The sequence below is a fragment of the Electrona antarctica genome, assembly GCF_951216825.1.
Source record: "Electrona antarctica genome assembly, chromosome: 10".
Lineage (NCBI taxonomy): Eukaryota > Metazoa > Chordata > Actinopteri > Myctophiformes > Myctophidae > Electrona > Electrona antarctica.
In genome coordinates, this window is record NC_136791.1 from 1,972,189 (window position 1) to 1,988,756 (window position 16,568).

At 44.8% G+C, this 16,568-nt stretch overlaps 1 long non-coding RNA gene across 1 annotated transcript; it reads left to right on the forward strand.

Moving 5' to 3' along the window:
- The first annotated feature begins 12,818 nt into the window (after positions 1 to 12,818).
- LOC306931604 lies at positions 12,819 to 14,323 on the forward strand. Its single transcript, XR_013791030.1, has 3 exons — positions 12,819 to 12,946; positions 13,539 to 13,663; positions 14,251 to 14,323. It is a non-coding gene; the product is annotated as an uncharacterized lncRNA (long non-coding RNA).
- Positions 14,324 to 16,568: the final 2,245 nt, after the last annotated feature.

Here is a 16,568-nt window from a genome sequence, read left to right on the forward strand (position 1 = left end):
GGCTGAAGCCCGGGGGCCCCCGACTAGGGGGCCCCCAAAAAAAAAAAAAAAAAAAAAATATATTTTTTTTTAATTATAAAATTGTAAAGTGAAATCCAATTCAAGTGAAATGTGTGTATTGTTATTGTATTTAGTTGTATTATGGTTAAACCATTGAGAGCTTCTGCCTGCCTGCCTCTCTTTTTAGGGGCCTGGGTACCCCAAAATGAAAACAAAATAGCCCAAATTTTTTCCGGCCTCGCGGCTGCGCCGCTCGGCCAAATCGCGGGACGCGCGGATTCGCCGCGCGCCCCAAGGGGGGCCCTCAAATTTGCTCCAGCCCGGGGGCCCTCAGCAAGGTAAATCCGGCTCTGTCCGTGAGCCGTGCATCAAGCGTCTTTAGCCGTGCATCAAGCGTCTCCGTGGTCACGGCCAGCTCTCCTATCCGGGTCTGCAGACCCGCGAGCATCCCGTTCAGCTCCTCCTTCTTGCACCGCGACCGCGAGTTGGCGGCCTGCCTGTTGTACTCCAGCACCACGCAGCCTCCGCCGACCAGGAAGATCACGGCGGCGTCCTTGATCACGTTGGCCACCGGCTTGCTCAGCCGCTTGACGCCCAGGTAGACGAGCTTGGCGATGGGGAAGGCGCCGACCACCATTTTGAATAACTACTCAAACTATATAGAGCTGGGTTAGAGCTGGGTGTCCGGTGGGGACCCGGTGAGGACTTTAACCAGGATGCAGAAATCTCTGACACGACGATATCTGTCTGGGTCAGTGGATTCCTATCTGAGAATATCTGGGTTGTTAGGCCAAGTATTCTGTCTCGTACGGAAGGCAACGGAGTGTCTCATTAAGGTCTGCCCACAGCCCACGGTCTGCCCACAGCCCACGGTCTCAAACAACAAGGTGAAGTGAAACTGTCCTGAGTGAATGAATGTGTCCTACATGTGTTGAAAGAAATAGAACATTGTCTGTGTCTCCTTTTAAACTGGGCTTAGAGCGTTGGTGTCATTCTGACATGCCACGATGCGTTGGTGATGTCCATATATGGATTGGATTCCTGAGGTCAGCCATGATGTCCGAATTTAGAGTCTCTGATGTCAACAGACTCTAGAAACAGTCGGAACTGAACTAGAGACTTTTTGCTACTTGCGATTTGTTATTACTAGAGTGGTGCCTACTTGGAACACCCAGTTGGTGTACCTTTTATGCCCATATATGGAGTTATTCGTCAGGCGTGCCTAAATAAGGAGTCTATTCAGATGTCAGAACACGTTGTAATGGCCAGCTCCATAATGTGATTAGGTGTGATCAATTTGGGCCCTGTCCAGAGAGAGGCCTTTTGTGGTGATTCTGGACAACCGTGTATCTGACGGACTCAAGGCTGGGCACTGCACTCCCTGTGGTGGTGTGGAACACGCGTGTCAAAATTGAAGTCTGTGGGGCGGACGGTGCTCGAGTTACGTGGATTACAGACGTAAACACAGACATACACACACTTGCATATAGGTGCCTGTAGGGCACTGGCCTCTTGGAACGATGCAAGTTGGAAATTCAAGCCCCACCCAGTTAGTATGTATGTGGGTGTTAGGGTGGCTGTGGCTCAGGAGGTAGAGCAGGTCGTCCAATGATCCATGGGTCGGCGGTTCGAATCCCGGCTCCTCCTGTCTACATGTCGAAGTGTCCTTGGGCAAGACACCGATGTGCTGGTTGGTACCTTGCATGGCTTCCGCCGCAATCGGTGTATGAATGTGTGTGTGAATGGGTGAATGTAATGCACAATCTATGTAAAGCGTCTTGGATAAAGGCGCTATATAAATGCACCATTTACCATTTATGTGTCCCTGTCTGTATATGGAGTCATTTCTCAGGCTTGCCCAACACCGGGCACTGTGGTAGTGCATGTGGAATGCGTGTGTGTGAATTTGAAGTCGGGCAGACGTAAACACAGACGTGCTGCATTTATAGATAAAATCCTAGAGCGGTGGCCGTCGGGGGCACCGGGCCTACTTTTTGGGCGGGGGGGACTTGGACTGCAGTATCCCGTTGACCTCCGTGAGCAGAGCCGGACTTACCGTTGGGCTAGGGTGGGCTGAAGCCCGGGGGCCCCCGACTAGGGGGCCCCCCAAAAAAAAATAAAAAAAAATATATATTTTTTTTTTTTTTTTTTTTAATTATAAAATTGTAAAGTGAAATCCAATTCAAGTGAAATGTGTGTATTGTTATTGTATTTAGTTGTATTATGGTTAAACCATTGAGAGCTTCTGCCTGCCTGCCTCTCTTTTTAGGGGCCTGGGTACCCCAAAATGAAAACAAAATAGCCCAAATTTTTTCCGGCCTCGCGGCTGTGCCGCTCGGCCAAATCGCGGGACGCGCGGATTCGCCGCGCGCCCCAAGGGGGGCCCTCAAATTTGCTCCAGCCCGGGGGCCCTCAGCAAGGTAAATCCGGCTCTGTCCGTGAGCCGTGCATCAAGCGTCTTTAGCCGTGCATCAAGCGTCTCCGTGGTCACGGCCAGCTCTCCTATCCGGGTCTGCAGACCCGCGAGCATCCCGTTCAGCTCCTCCTTCTTGCACCGCGACCGCGAGTTGGCGGCCTGCCTGTTGTACTCCAGCACCACGCAGCCTCCGCCGACCAGGAAGATCACGGCGGCGTCCTTGATCACGTTGGCCACCGGCTTGCTCAGCCGCTTGACGCCCAGGTAGACGAGCTTGGCGATGGGGAAGGCGCCGACCACCATTTTGAATAACTACTCAAACTATATAGAGCTGGGTTAGAGCTGGGTGTCCGGTGGGGACCCGGTGAGGACTTTAACCAGGATGCAGAAATCTCTGACACGACGATATCTGTCTGGGTCAGTGGATTCCTATCTGAGAATATCTGGGTTGTTAGGCCAAGTATTCTGTCTCGTACGGAAGGCAACGGAGTGTCTCATTAAGGGGCTTAAAGCAAATGATGCTTTCCTCTAGTCTCAAATACCCGCTCTTATATATAGGGCTAAGCTGGATGCTTGTGACGATGCCAGTCGGCTATATCCATATATGGAGTTCTATGATGACCTGGTGTCAACACTAGCATGTCGCCGTCGTCTTCCATATATGGAGCTCTATAGGTGAAAGCCTTCGTTACAGCCAGAGCCATCTAATAGAAGAGTTAGGACATTGAGGGGGCAGAAACCGAGCGCTCGAGCGCTGTTCACGCAGCCTGGAGAGGGACAAGCTGGAGTTGGAAATACATTGTTGTCAACGAGGGTGGTGCAAATAAGAGAAATTTTAGGCATGTGTGCAACATGTCAACTGTTTTAAAGTATTGTACAGTAACAACTAAAGTCTCTTTAATGTTTATGTTGTACTATTACTACAAAACAATCTAAAATAAAGAGATTTAAGATCATTAAAGCTGGGGCTGTTGCCTGCAGGGTCCAATGCATTTCTGCCTACTTCCGGTCCAGGACTTGGCCATATGTGTTGTCCCCATTCTCAATAGAAGTCTATGTAGGAGAGCCGCCATTGTACTGAAGCCACATGAAGTGAATGGAGTTTGCGTAACTCTGTCTTACTCTATGGCTCTGGTTACAGCCACCCCCAGATTCCCTGTGGAACTCTGTACCATATCAAGAAGGCTTGAACAGTACTAGAGCGGCACTGGCCTACTTGGAACGATGCAAGTTGGAAATGGATGCCCCACCCAGACCCAGTTATTATGTATGTGTCCCTGTTATGCCCATATATGGAGTTATTTGTGCGTGACATTATCATCGTACCCAGAAGTAATGCGGGAACGCCTACTGAGTGGCAAAAAAAAACTACTTTCTGGCATTGACAGCCCATACATCCATACAGCAAAGTCCTATCTGATTGACAGCCCATACATCCATACAGAAAAGTCCTATCTGATTGACAGCCCATACATCCATACAGAAAAGTCCTATCTGATTGACAGCCCATACATCCACACAGAAAAGTCCTATCTGATTGACAGCCCATACATCCATACAGAAAAGTCCTATCTGATTGACAGCCCATACATCCACACAGAAAAGTCCTATCTGATTGACAGCCCATACATCCACACAGAAAAGTCCTATCTGATTGACAACCCTTACATCCAAACAGAAAAGTCCTATCTGATTGACAGCCCATACATCCAATCAGAAAAGTCCTATCTGATTGACAGCCCATACATCCAAACAGAAAAGTCCTATCTGATTGACAGCCCATACATCCAAACAGAAAAGTCCTATCTGATTGACAGCCCATACATCCACACAGAAAAGTCCTATCTGATTGACAGCCCATACATCCACACAGAAAAGTCCTATCTGATTGACAGCCCATACATCCAAACAGAAAAGTCCTATCTGATTGACAGCCCATACATCCACACAGAAAAGTCCTATCTGATTGACAGCCCATACATTCAAACAGAAAAGTCCTATCTGATTGACAGCCCATACATCCAAACAGAAAAGTCCTATCTGATTGACAGCCCATACATCCAAACAGAAAAGTCCTATCTGATTGACAGCCCATACATCCAAACAGAAAAGTCCTATCTGATTGACAGTCCATACATCCACACAGAAAAGTCGACATTAAACTCAAAAGTGATAATATTATTATGATATGATACCACATGATATTATTATTACAGCTAAGCCCACCAGTTTGATGTCCAGACAGTCAGAGAATCATGATACAGAATGTCCAGCAGAGGGCAGCGGTAGCACATGAACAGGTTGAATGTGTCTGGGGCTGTTTCTGTGTGTTGGTGAAATAAACAATCTACAACAAACCGGGGTCTGTCTTCAAGGTTTTGCAAGCCAAGGACCCCTTAGCTGAGAAAGAGACGGAGCAGGGACCCCCCCATTACCCCTCCCAGCCACGCACGCACGCACGCACACACACACACACACACACACACACACACACACACACACACACACACACACACACACGCACACGCACACATACATTGTATATAACATTATCATCTAGACAGCACTATCATCAGTGTTGTGTAAAAAATGCACATGTTTTGTTTTTTTATTGGATTTTCTTTTCTAGATTCATGTTAATCTCAGACATGTAACCACCAAACCTCTGCTGAAAATGGTCTCCTCAGAATAGGGATGCTACGGTTCAAGTTATTATCACACAGTTCCCCTTTAGTAAGTCAGAGGGTCCCGGACTCTCTGTTGAAGACCCCTCACCCAATATAATGATATAATGTAACGCAGTGGTTCCCAAACCTTTTCATGTCAAGGACCCCCAAATTGACACTAATTAGCCCTGCGGACCTCCCATTTGAAAAGATATGCCAGGGACCCCCATAAGAGAACATGTGTACGGCTCTAGCAGAGATTCTCAACCTGTTTAATTTCAAGGACCCCCAGTTTGACATGCATTAGTCTACGGACCCCCATTTAATGACGTTTATTTTCTATCTCTCGGACCCCCAATTTATATTGTAAAATGAATGTTAATTTAACTCTGAGAGTGTACAAATGTAACCAAATGGACATTTGTACACTCTAAAGAGTTACAGACCCATAAGGGTCCATTGAACTCCCTCAAGGACCCCTGGGGGTCCACGGACCCCCTGGAACTCCCTCAAGGACCCCTGGGGGTCCACGGACCCCACTTTGGGAACCACTGACCACTGTAGCACAATCTGAAGCAGAACAAACAACTACAGCGACGCAGTGTTGTTTTCGTCGACTAAAACTAAGACGAAAAATGTTCGTCGACTACCTTTTTTCACTGACAAAAACAAATGGAAACTAAATGAAAACTAAGCTATGATGACTAAAACTAAGACTAAATATACTGACAATTTCGTCGACAAATAAAAACTAGACTAAAATGTTAGGAAGAGACTAGTGGACAAGAGATCCAGTATAAGTCATTTTACACTTGGTTGCATGCTGAAAATAGCAGATCTACAAGCTCACAACGCGTCGCAACGCGACGCGTTGTGAGCTTGTAGATCGGCTATTTTCAGCAAGTGTAAAAACGCTCATTACGAGGGCATCAAGGCCCGCCAAAATACATTTTAGTCGACTAAATCTACAGTTGATTTAGTCGACTAAAATCTTATGACATTTAGTCGACTAAAACTAGACTAACACTAAGACATTCCAGGTGACTAAAATGTGACTAAAACTAAATGAAGTTTCAGTCCAAAGACTATGACTAAACTAAAATCGAAATTTGCTGCCAAAAACAACACTGCAGCGACGCCAGAAATGCAGTTTAACAGTAAAGTGCATGTGACTTGTTTCTGTTTCTGTTTCTTCTCCCTGTGGAATGATGTAAGAAAATGTAAAAAGTCTGTGAGATGTCGACAGTGTATTCATTGAGCCACGCGTACGTGTGTACGGGGTATGTCGTGGCTGAATCCGCCATTCCTTTACGTGTGTACGGGGTATGTCGTGGCTGAATCCGCCATTCCTTTACGTGTGTACGGCGTATGTCGTGGCTGAATCCGCCATTCCTTTGTGGCGTGAGAACAACACGGCTTACCATTGGCTTACCAGTGGCCTTGTGGTTAAAGTGTCCGCCCTGAGACTGGGAGGTTCACGGTTCGATCCCCGGCCGGGTCATACCAAAGACTTTAAAAATGGGACCCAGTGCCTCCCTGCTTGACACTCAGCATCAAGGGTTGGATTGGGGGTAAGTCCCTGCGACATACTAGCGTCATGTCCAGGGGGTGTACTTGTACATCAAGCTGCCTCACGCTACAGAAACAGGAGATAGGCTCCTGCCCTATATGGGCCCCATGGCTCGGCAAGGCTACTTACTTTAGAATTGCATTGCAAAACATCTTTTTAGAGTTAATAGAGGTAACTGCAATAATTTGATCACTTTGGAAATTAACTATAACATCTGTGGGTTTGACATACTACTACACTGATGAAGACATGCATGTTAGCATAACGATGAAGACTGTTGGCTTTGATTCACTGTATTCCCCAACACAAACTATTAAACAAAAAATAAAGTACTGAATACTTGAAACATGAGAAAGGACATACAGACATACACACACTTGCATATAGGTGCCTGTAGGGCACTGGCCTCTTGGAACGATGCAAGTTGGAAATTCAAGCCCCACCCAGTTAGTATGTATGTGGGTGTTAGGGTGGCTGTGGCTCAGGAGGTAGAGCAGGTCGTCCAATGATCCATGGGTCGGCGGTTCGAATCCCGGCTCCTCCTGTCTACATGTCGAAGTGTCCTTGGGCAAGACACCGATGTGCTGGTTGGTACCTTGCATGGCTTCCGCCGCAATCGGTGTATGAATGTGTGTGTGAATGGGTGAATGTAATGCACAATCTATGTAAAGCGTCTTGGATAAAGGCGCTATATAAATGCACCATTTACCATTTATGTGTCCCTGTCTGTATATGGAGTCATTTCTCAGGCTTGCCCAACACCGGGCACTGTGGTAGTGCATGTGGAATGCGTGTGTGTGAATTTGAAGTCGGGCAGACGTAAACACAGACGTGCTGCATTTATAGATAAAATCCTAGAGCGGTGGCCGTCGGGGGCACCGGGCCTACTTTTTGGGCGGGGGGGACTTGGACTGCAGTATCCCGTTGACCTCCGTGAGCCGTGCATCAAGCGTCTTTAGCCGTGCATCAAGCGTCTCCGTGGTCACGGCCAGCTCTCCTCTCCGGGTCTGCAGACCCGCGAGCATCCCGTTCAGCTCCTCCTTCTTGCACCGCGACCGCGAGTTGGCGGCCTGCCTGTTGTACTCCAGCACCACGCAGCCTCCGCCGACCAGGAAGATCACGGCGGCGTCCTTGATCACGTTGGCGCCGACCACCATTTTGAATAACTACTCAAACTATATAGAGCTGGGTTAGAGCTGGGTGTCCGGTGGGGACCCGGTGAGGACTTTAACCAGGATGCAGAAATCTCTGACACGACGATATCTGTCTGGGTCAGTGGATTCCTATCTGAGAATATCTGGGTTGTTAGGCCAAGTATTCTGTCTCGTACGGAAGGCAACGGAGTGTCTCATTAAGGGGCTTAAAGCAAATGATACTTTCCTCTAGTCTCAAATACCCGCTCTTATATATAGGGCTAAGCTGGATGCTTGTGACGATGCCAGTCGGCTATATCCATATATGGAGTTCTATGATGACCTGGTGTCAACACTAGCATGTCGCCGTCGTCTTCCATATATGGAGCTCTATAGGTGAAAGCCTTCGTTACAGCCAGAGCCATCTAATAGAAGAGTTAGGACATTGAGGGGGCAGAAACCGAGCGCTCGAGCGCTGTTCACGCAGCCTGGAGAGGGACAAGCTGGAGTTTGAAATACATTGTTGTCAACGAGGGTGGTGCAAATAAGAGACATTTTAGGCATGTGTGCAACATGACAACTGTTTTAAAGTATTGTACAGTAACAACTAAAGTCTCTTTAATGTTTATGTTGTACTATTACTACAAAACAATCTAAAATAAAGAGATTTAAGATCATTAAAGCTTGGGCTGTTGCCTGCAGGGTCCAATGCATTTCTGCCTACTTCCGGTCCAGGACTTGGCCATATGTGTTGTCCCCATTCTCAATAGAAGTCTATGTAGGAGAGCCGCCATTGTACTGAAGCCACATGAAGTGAATGGAGTTTGCGTAACTCTGTCTTACTCTATGGCTCTGGTTACAGCCACCCCCAGATTCCCTGTGGAACTCTGTACCATATCAAGAAGGCTTGAACAGTACTAGAGCGGCACTGGCCTACTTGGAACGATGCAAGTTGGAAATGGATGCCCCACCCAGACCCAGTTATTATGTATGTGTCCCTGTTATGCCCATATATGGAGTTATTTGTGCGTGACATTATCATCGTACCCAGAAGTAATGCGGGAACGCCTACTGAGTGGCAAAAAAAAACTACTTTCTGGCATTGACAGCCCATACATCCATACAGCAAAGTCCTATCTGATTGACAGCCCATACATCCATACAGAAAAGTCCTATCTGATTGACAGCCCATACATCCATACAGAAAAGTCCTATCTGATTGACAGCCCATACATCCACACAGAAAAGTCCTATCTGATTGACAGCCCATACATCCATACAGAAAAGTCCTATCTGATTGACAGCCCATACATCCACACAGAAAAGTCCTATCTGATTGACAGCCCATACATCCACACAGAAAAGTCCTATCTGATTGACAACCCTTACATCCAAACAGAAAAGTCCTATCTGATTGACAGCCCATACATCCAATCAGAAAAGTCCTATCTGATTGACAGCCCATACATCCAAACAGAAAAGTCCTATCTGATTGACAGCCCATACATCCAAACAGAAAAGTCCTATCTGATTGACAGCCCATACATCCACACAGAAAAGTCCTATCTGATTGACAGCCCATACATCCACACAGAAAAGTCCTATCTGATTGACAGCCCATACATCCAAACAGAAAAGTCCTATCTGATTGACAGCCCATACATCCACACAGAAAAGTCCTATCTGATTGACAGCCCATACATTCAAACAGAAAAGTCCTATCTGATTGACAGCCCATACATCCAAACAGAAAAGTCCTATCTGATTGACAGCCCATACATCCAAACAGAAAAGTCCTATCTGATTGACAGCCCATACATCCAAACAGAAAAGTCCTATCTGATTGACAGTCCATACATCCACACAGAAAAGTCGACATTAAACTCAAAAGTGATAATATTATTATGATATGATACCACATGATATTATTATTACAGCTAAGCCCACCAGTTTGATGTCCAGACAGTCAGAGAATCAATAGAAGTCTATGTAGGAGAGCCGCCATTGTACTGAAGCCACATGAAGTGAATGGAGTTTGCGTAACTCTGTCTTACTCTATGGCTCTGGTTACAGCCACCCCCAGATTCCCTGTGGAACTCTGTACCATATCAAGAAGGCTTGAACAGTACTAGAGCGGCACTGGCCTACTTGGAACGATGCAAGTTGGAAATGGATGACCCACCCAGACCCAGTTATTATGTATGTGTCCCTGTTATGCCCATATATGGAGTTATTTGTGCGTGACATTATCATCGTACCCAGAAGTAATGCGGGAACGCCTACTGAGTGGCAAAAAAAAACTACTTTGTACACTCTGAGAGTGTACAAATGTAACCAAATGGACATTTGTACACTCTAAAGAGTTACAGACCCATAAGGGTCCATTGAACTCCCTCAAGGACCCCTGGGGGTCCACGGACCCCCTGGAACTCCCTCAAGGACCCCTGGGGGTCCACGGACCCCACTTTGGGAACCACTGACCACTGTAGCACAATCTGAAGCAGAACAAACAACTACAGCGACGCAGTGTTGTTTTCGTCGACTAAAACTAAGACGAAAAATGTTCGTCGACTACCTTTTTTCACTGACAAAAACAAATGGAAACTAAATGAAAACTAAGCTATGATGACTAAAACTAAGACTAAATATACTGACAATTTCGTCGACAAATAAAAACTAGACTAAAATGTTAGGAAGAGACTAGTGGACAAGAGATCCAGTATAAGTCATTTTACACTTGGTTGCACGTGACTGCATCTGACGTCATAAGTGGGCGGGCATTGAAGTTCTCTCTCAACTTTCTTTAATGGCTGCCGGTTGCTCGCAGTGCGGTCGGAGCGTTCAGTTGGACTAAAACGAATTTATTTTCTTCAATTGATCAAGAATTGTCTCACCACATCAACTGTAAGTATATTATACATGAAATCAATATATTGTTTTGATAATTTGTTCATATTAACATGTAGTTTTCCGTGTCGACTGGCGAGGTGGTTTGCCCGCCTAAACTTGTGTTTGTTTGTGTGCGCGCGCTTGCGTATTAAATCGGCAGTAGTTTGAATAACTTTTTCATATTTGGAATTTGTTCGTATGTGTCGACATTTAAGAGCGTGCTAAAATGCATGTGAGTTTAAAATAATGTAATATATGCTCACACCGGCCCGGTGTGTGTGTACTGTGTGTGCGCGTGCGTTTGATTATTACTGTAATAAACGTGAATTCGGCAGTAGTTTTAATTACTTTTTGGTCATATTTGGGAGTTGTTCGTGTGTGTCGACATTTAAGAGCGTGCTTATGCATTTGAGCCTAAAATGTGCTAGGCGCCGCTGTGTGTGTGTGTGTGTGTGTGTGTGTGTGTGTGTGTGGAGGGAGGGGGTGGGTGTGTGGAGGCGGGTTGGTGTGTGCGAGGAGCGCGCGCATGAGTATTGCTTTATTAAACATTCGGCAGTAGTTTAAATTACTTTTTTTTTTTTGCCCATATGCACCCGCTTTGCGGTACAGTGGAACTATCCCATTGAGATAGAATGAACACTTCCCCATTCCATTGTTACAATGGGAGTTAGCCCTGAAACATGACTGCCATGATAATCATCCTGACAGTCATGACGCAACTGCAGCCTGTTTTACGCGATCGCTACATTTACAATCCAAACGTGTATATAAACATTCCGTTTTCAAATATAAAGTACTCACAATTTGTCCCACGGGTGTTAGAGATTTGCTGGTACAGCGATTAGCATTGCTGCATCCCGCGTTGTTTAATAAAAAGCATGTTTATCCGAGCTGTTCATCCAAATTAACTCACAACGCATCTTTGCAGCGTTTCATCTACCAAGAACGGATTCAATCAATCGATAACAAGCCGACATCATGTCACATGTTTGCTTGTATCTGTTATTTTCGGCAAATGGAAATTAACCATTATTTACCCTTAACATCTAATTCATAGTCTCTAAGGTCTGGTTATAGTTCCAGACCGACATACATAAAATAACGTGTTGGGATGAGAAGAGGTGCTCTTTGCTCTTAGAGTTTGCACTTCTTAGATCTGTTTTTGGTGAACTATTATGAATGTATTGACCTTTAAGCTTTCTCCTTTGGTTTTAAAGGTCCCTCAGTTGTGCCTCAGAATACTTTGTTGTTTTATCAAGTATAGAGAGATTAGTCTGGACAAACTCACAGCATGGAGTCGTTTTAATATGATATTGAATAAAATAAACGTCTACAGTATGTTTGGCACAACATATGTGAGCAGGCTTTCTCTGTAATGAATATGAATAAATTCAAACTGCTTTTTATTGGGGCTCCTTATTGCATTGTTAGTTAATAATTAAAGTAGCTATATATATATATATATATATATATATATATATATATATATATATATATATATATATATATATATATATATATATATCACACACACCAAAATGAGTTTGACACCACTGGACTAGAGGGTCTAAGTTGCACTGTACTTGGTGCGTTCTTTAAAACAAATCTATATCAAAGTCTCTTCACCAAAATAGCAGATCTACAAGCTTGTGCCATGTGAGCTGTTGTATGCCATTTTTGGTGACGGTCCCCCCCCCCCCCCCCCCCCCCCCCCCCCCAGAATGGGGATGCTGGGGTTCAAGTGGTTGAATGTCAACTATGATGTTTATTTTCAATCTGTCCTATCATGGAAACTACTATTCTCTAGTTTTCCTTGTGACATACACTGAATCTCTGCTATAGTTGTATTTTGCAACCATTTCAATTATTGTCTTTGCAGTGGTTGGTTCGTGTACGAGGCTAAGATGTCCGTGACCCAGGGGTAGTGAGTGACATCAGGACTTTGGTTTGGTACAATATATCTGGACATTCTACAAATAATTACCGTGGGGTTATACAAAAGGTAATGATGAATAAATAAATGTCAATGTAATCCACATGCCAAAAATTTACACTGTCAATGTGTGTGTGTGTGTTTTAATCTATTCTAGTGCCAGTGTCTGCTCCAATCGCTGCACCCCAGGCAACAACCTTTTTCATCCCAGGCAGAGGAACTTTTCAAGCTTCAGGACTGCAACCCATCTCTATCAGACCCCCCCACCGACAGCCACAACCACCACCTCCACCACAGCCCGGAACTCCAAGCAGCGTCAGTTGCAGTGGCTGTTCAAAGGTAATGTCGTGTTCATGGGTTAAAGTTCTTGGTAGAGGAAAAAATAGTCTGCAACACTGGTATGAAAACTCAGCTCCACTGGTTTATTTGATTCAACGTTTCGATCACTAGGATCTTCTTCAGGAAGAAGCACTGAAGAAGATCCTAGTGATCGAAACGTTGAATCAAATAAACCAGTGGAGCTGAGTTTTCATATCAGTGTTGCAGACTCTATTTTTTCCTCTTGTACTGCCTTTTGTCCAGCACCTGGGCTAGAGTGGAGGTGCATGCTCTATTACCTTTGTTAAAGTTCTTGGTAACCTACACTGATTTCAGTCATTTGAATTCTATAGAAGAGGGGCAGGTCTGCTATGAAAGCATGTCATGCGCTGAAACCATTTGACATCATGGATGAGTTTGGAAACACATTGGAAAGAACTAACGGCACAAATCTTCTCTTATGGGTGTCGCTGGGACAGTCTTTTTCAGAGGAGCATCACTTAAATACATCTTTTTTGAGAGCTGCTGTTCTGCAAATCACTATGACTAATGATATATTGCATGTATTGTGTACGTGCTGATATCTTGTATGTTGGGACATTTGAATGTGTAGGTGCTGCGCAAGGGCCAGACGGCATTCCAGAGAAAAGGCTCCACGCAGCTCTTCTGTTCCACCGTCTGTCTGACTGGCCACCTACCGACGACAAGCAAAGCCTGCTCCTGTCACCAGTGCCTCAAGTATGTCTGTCTCTGGCTGCATGAAATTATTTCTTTCCCCAAGTTTTCAATTTCATTTCGACTGCTATTCTCAGGGCTTAAAGTTCTCTGTCCTGGGGCCGGATTTCCGGATTTATGGGCCATTTATGAGATCAGTGCAGATCTGCAAAAAAATGAATAAGGGGGTGGGGGGTGTATGTAGCCATGGTCAAGGTGTGAATGACAATAAGTGATCAAAACGAGATCTCTCAAGTCCAAACTACCAAGCATCCATTCGCACTCAAATAATATTTACATCAGCTGCCCAGAATGGACCACGCGCTGCTGAATGTAACCTGAATGTAATGTTGTCGTGCACACTGCTGCGCAGACAGTAAATAGCAGATCTGCAAGCTCACAGCGTGTCACGAATGCTACGCGCTGTGAGCGTGTATATCTGCTATTTGCTGCACGCAACACCAGTGCGCAACTAAGTGTTGTGCTTGATTGTCTGAAAATCATTTTCCATCTTGGCTTTTTTTTTGCTTTAACACCTGAACTCATTAGACCTATTATTTTGTGTGTGGATTTGCATCATGCGCAACCATTTTCAATTATTGTCTTTGCAGTGGTTGGTTCGTGTTCGTAGTACCATATCTCCCCCGGTTACACTGAAGGCCCTGCTCAATCACCACATCGAACTAAATGTAAGTATCTCCACTCTTAACACTGTTCTAGTTTTAGACCTATTATTTTGTGTATGCTATAGTAGCAGCTATATATACCAAGGTTAAGCCATATATTTTGTGTAAAGTTTCTTTATGTTGGCTATGTGGAGGATGTAGTCTATCCTCATTGCTAAGTGCCAAAACGTGTCTTCTGTTTCCAGGTCACTGACGGTGCCCATATGACTTGGCCGTGTAAGTTGTGTTCAGTGTCCTTCACTGGCCGAACACAGTTATTTACACATTATAGGCTACAGCACAGTCAATGTTCAGGAGTCAGTCCACTGCCATGCCTGTATGGCCATTGCATGTGCACATTTAAGACACTTAGTGCACTGGGGTCACATTTATCTAGGAACCACACTGCTGAAATTAGCAGTAGTACAAGTCAGAGTCAGGAGCATGTGTCATTCAAGTGTCCTCTGTGCACATTTGAGCAGCCCTTTTCCGGATCTGAGGTTCTCTATCATTTGAGAAGGCATTTAAAGTGACATTATGAGCAGCCAGTTTGGTGTTAAAGGTGACTGTGCCTTGCACAAATCATTGCAGTACTTTCACCCTGTAACAGGTTTTCCTCCAGATATTCTCCATGATCTTTTGGAAGGTGCTGTCCCTGTTGAGCTTGCTCTTTGCATTAAAGAGATGATCCGGCTGAAGTACTTTACGTTAGAGTATTTAAATCAAAAGATCAAATCGTTCCCCTATCAGCACACTGATAAAGTAGACAGACCTCAGCTAATTCCCAAAACATTCATGACTCGAGGCACAATAGGAGGCAATGGGCATGAAAATGCCACCATGCTCAGACTACTTCCATTGTTTGTAGGCAATAAAATACCAGAAGGTGATGGTGCCTGGTCAGTTTTGATGGAGTTAAAAGAGGTGGTCGAATTGGCATTGTGCCAATCATTTACCAAAGACTCCTTATACTATTTTCAGGGCAAAATTAGTGATCACAGACAGTCACTGCAAGAGGTCTTCCCAGAGTATAAGCTTCGTCCTAAACATCACTATCCCGCCCTAGTTAGGTGCTTTGGTCCCCTAGTGCACGTTTGGACTATGAGGTTCGAAGGGAAACGCAGTTTTTTTAAGAAGGTAGTTCATGACTCTATGAACTTTAAAAATGTTTTGAAGACGTTGGCAAACAGACACTAAAACATGATGGCATATCACCTTAGTTCACCATCCTTTTTCAGACCTGAAGTCCAAACATCCAGAGTTGACTCTGTATTGGTTTCAACTCTTCCAGAGGTAGCCCAGGCACATATTAGACAACACACAGACAGTGTCACAGTCTACAGCACACCCAAGGTGACCATTGTCTGTTGGACATAGTGGGGGACTGTCCTAATTCAGCAAAATTGCACAGATCTACCTTGTAAATCAAAAGGTAAACTTTTTCTGTTATGATTTTGAGACCTGGTATTTAGAGCATCTCCGTTCATATGAGCTGTCAGCCACATGGTCAAGCCAATCCGTCTATGTGCTGTCAGATCTCAACGACACTGTCACATTCTCAGCATACAATATTGATGGCTTGGTGCTGTTAACTCCAAAGAGGTTCATTCATGTTAAAGAGAATTAGTGCACTCGTCTCTGGACAGGCACATGCTCCTTGTGAAACGCTTGTCTGATCAACTTTACACATGGTTGTATTAGAAGCCAAGGAAGTGCATTGTTGACTGTAAAGTCGATCAGAAAAGTGGTTCTCAAGAACTGATCACTCTAAATTGGTACACACACACACTGCACTGTAAATGTGGATACACTTGTAAATAGCAAAGTATTCTTTTAACCTCTCAAATTTCTTGTTATTCATTAGTGCAATGGCTGCCACAGACCCTCAACCTATGATTCTACGCGTCGTTGAGCCAAACCGTGTACGGAAAGTAAAACTCAGCACACGGCCAGACTCTGTAGATGCACTGATTCGGATCATAAAAGAACAACTGGAATTAGACTTTGACTTCAGATTGGAATATGAAGACCCAGACTTTGATGGAAAAATAACTGAACTAAGTCAAATAGAGGAGTTGCCACAAAAGTCTGTAGTACACATCTTACTGGAAAAAGATTCCACTTCTACTGAAACACTGTCAGATGTCTCGACCACGACCACAGAACGTCTAGAGGGCTGGCCAACAGGTCCATTTCCTATTCCCAAATTTGCGTTTGATGTTGAACTGGTACTTCAAGAAGGAAATGCCGAATATGAAAAAAGT